General features: G+C 30.9%; 1 pseudogene; it reads left to right on the top strand.

Annotated features, from left to right (window-relative positions):
• Positions 1-308: 308 nt before the first annotated feature.
• On the top strand, positions 309-426 carry LOC118603579 (annotated as a pseudogene).
• The last annotated feature ends 3,082 nt before the right edge of the window (positions 427-3,508 follow it).

Raw genomic sequence — 3,508 nt, 5'->3', positions numbered from 1 at the left:
ATTTTTGGTTTATAAAAAAATATCTAGTCTGACAATCTCTTTCTTTTGATTTGATTTAGTGCATTTATACACACTATAATTTTTGCTGTGGTTAGATTTATATTTACCATTTTGCTATTTATTTTTCATGCATCTTATGTATTTTTCCTTTGATCTTCTTTAGTGCCTTGTTTATGTTAAATAGATATATTTTTAATGTCTTATGTAATTAAATTTTTATTGTATATTTAAATATTTAAATTATTTCTGTAGGGATTACAGTATGCATTTTAATTTAGCACAATCTACTTTAAGTTTATACTGAACTGGTCTATGGCCATGCTACCCTGAACAAGCCCGATCTGTCTGATCTCGGAAGCTAAGCAGGGTCAGACCTGATTAGTACTTGGATGGGAGACCAACTAGGAAGACCAGGTGCTGAAGGCATAAAAAATTAAAAAATTGTAAGCTGACAAGGTCCTTGCAATATATGAGATCAAGCAAAGGTTGCCTTATCTAAGAAAAAAAAATAAATACTAACCTGCTTTGGGTAAAATATAGTTATAAACTTAGTTGTAAACTAGTTCCATTTTATCTCCATGTTTCATTATGTTATTGTCATACATATCACATCTATACATGATATAATTACAGCAATATGGTGTTATTTTATGCAGTCAACATTATGTTAATATTTGTCCTTTTTGTTATATAGTCTCTATTTACAGCAATAATAGTTATCTGTTTTCTTCAAATCAGATTTGAATTTTGAATCCTTAAAATATTAAAGGTTAGTTTTTTAATTTCTTTATGTTTATTAAGAATATTTGATAAATATTGGCAAGATTTATACCCACTTTTAATTTTCGCTTTTTCCATTTCCATAGGATATCAATATAGCAAAAAACATATAAAAACCTTCGAGGTAGAATAAACTAATTAAGACAGTAATTTTTTTACCTTTGAAATAATTTATATTACTATATTTCTGAATACTCCCAATGTTTACTGTTTTTAAGAAAGTCAAGACATTTTACTTCACTGTTCCATCATTTAATATAAAATTAAATGGCTACGTAATTGGATCTGTAAAAGTCAATTATTTTTCTCTTTATTGACTATGCCATACTAGTTCTTCAGAGGCTTCTTCAAATGCTATATATTTTATAAATCTTTCTTGGTTCAGAATAGGTCCACCAATTTCTATTTTTTTTGAACTTCTCAGAACTTACTGTTTTATTTACCTGGCTATTACATCCTACTTGATCAGTAATTGTGCCTTTTATGTTCAGTTTTCTCAGCTTAATTATCATCCTCATCATTAGCACCATCATTATTATTAACATATATTTAATCTTTTGTATTTTACATATATTACATCCCTGAATCTTTACAGTACTTTTATGTAGACATAAGTGATATTAAAAATACCTTAACAACTTAAAATCATGGCACTGACCAAGCTGAATGGATGTGGCCATAAACATTGTTTAAACCATATTGATGGGCACCAGTGGAATATCAGCCAGAGGGTCATTACTATTATCATTTAAATTTTGTGGATATGTTCCTTATAAAAAATTTAGTGTACCTGACAGAAGGCTCTGAATATATAGAGAGAAATAAAAAAGCTCTGGTCCTTACTTTCATGGGTTGTGTATACTAGTTGCGAAGACATAAATAAAATCTAGTACCCTCATTTTTATTTCCAGAACTTGTTATAAAGACTTTAGATTAATAAACAATTAAAAATAGTTATGATTGCTAGTAGTAATAATCATGATGGCATTGTTAGGAGTTAAAGAGGTTCCAAAGCAGACGGTTTTCATTTAACAAGCATTTTGAAAATGCACATCTCAATCAAATACCTTCTGTACATCTATAAAAAGAAACGGGCAAGAACAACAAAGAAAAGGACCCAATGGTACAATTTGTTTTCTGTTTAAGTGGCTAATCGCTGATGAATTAGCAAAAAAAGAGAACTTGCATTACAAAAGAGCATGAAAATCTGTTTTTTTCCAAATGGATTCTACTTACCACCTACATTATTAGATATGAATGCCTACTGAGAAAGTAGAATTACTTCTTCAGCCTCCATTCATATTTGTAAAGATAATGAAGCTCTTTCAAATATTTATGTAAACCCCTTAGAAAGCTCATTTTTGAAGTATTGCCGTAAATAATACTTAAATATTATTAGTAGTTAATCTTCATTCTGATCCAAATTGAAGTACTTTAAGCATTAATTAGGTGTTCAGTATCTTGTTAAACTAAATTAAAAATCCATTTCAAACTAAAACCTAGAAATACTAAAATATTGCAGAAGCAAAAATATTATTGTGAATATAGGACAGTGAACTGTTTTCCAGGGCAGAGGCTTCAATGTGACAGATGCGATTTCTGACATATCTTTTTTTTTTTCATTCAGGAAGAATTTTTTTTTTTTCATAGAGACTCTATTGTGATAGGCTTAATGCTAGGCATTTCAATCACACATTTCAATCACAAGTCTTGTGTAATATGTGTCCCGCCCTCCAATTCAATTCTATATACACACATCCATGTTCAGTAGAGTGCTGCATGCAGATCTAATTTCTTAGTCTCAATTTAAAAATGCTGTTGTATCATCACAGAATACTATTATACTTTAGTGAGATTTTCTGCTTTCTTTTTATTTGGAGAAATTTCTATCCCAGCCCATAGGAGAAGGGATCATAGGATTTGGAGTCAGAAGACCTTGATTCAAGTCCCTGCTTTGCCATTTGTTAGCATTTGGACAAAACAGTCTCTTGAACTTCAGTTTCTTCACTGCTAAGTGTGGAAAGCAGTTAAATTCATTTACTGACATCTCAGAGGTGCTATGATGATGGAATAACATGTAATGTAATTACATGAAATGTAAAGCTAGATAAATGTATAACATCATTTACATAGCATTATTTATGATGTTATTAAGTACAATGATTACATGTTCAGTTACGTATCATCTCATTTAATTTTCATATCTTTCTGAACTAGGCATTATCAGTCTTGTTCTGGAGATGATGGAAACTAAAGCTCATAGAGATTAAGAGACCTGCCCAAGTGCAGTAGCAAAGCTGGATCTTAAAACCAGGTTTTTAAATCCTATAATCAATTCCACTGCTCTACAGATCTATATTCATTGAGGCATTGAGGAATTTATGGCCCAGTTCAGCGGCAGAAAGCCTGGCAGGTATCAGGAAGCAGATATTGTGTCTACGGGATTCAATGAAGTCAAGGCATATGCCTTGTTTTAAGGGAACTTAATTTAGGAAAATCCTAAGGTATGGAAAATGAAAACTAGAGGCTAAAAATATGTTTGTACTCAGATGACTTTCTAAGGTGAAATGGCCAGGGGCTTTTAAGAGGCTATTTTCTATAAAATTATGTGCATCTGAAAATATGGCTTCCATATTCTATTTCTTTATATATACCAAGGCACCATGAGGCTTTGGCAGGTAAACTGATTTCACCATTGTTAACTAGTTCATTTATACCTCTCCTGAGA

Source organism: Rousettus aegyptiacus, unplaced genomic scaffold, assembly GCF_014176215.1.
Source record: "Rousettus aegyptiacus isolate mRouAeg1 unplaced genomic scaffold, mRouAeg1.p scaffold_m13_p_5, whole genome shotgun sequence".
Classification (NCBI taxonomy): Eukaryota; Metazoa; Chordata; class Mammalia; order Chiroptera; family Pteropodidae; genus Rousettus; species Rousettus aegyptiacus.
Note: the sequence above shows the minus strand (reverse complement) of the source record. Positions and strands in the feature narration are given on the sequence as shown.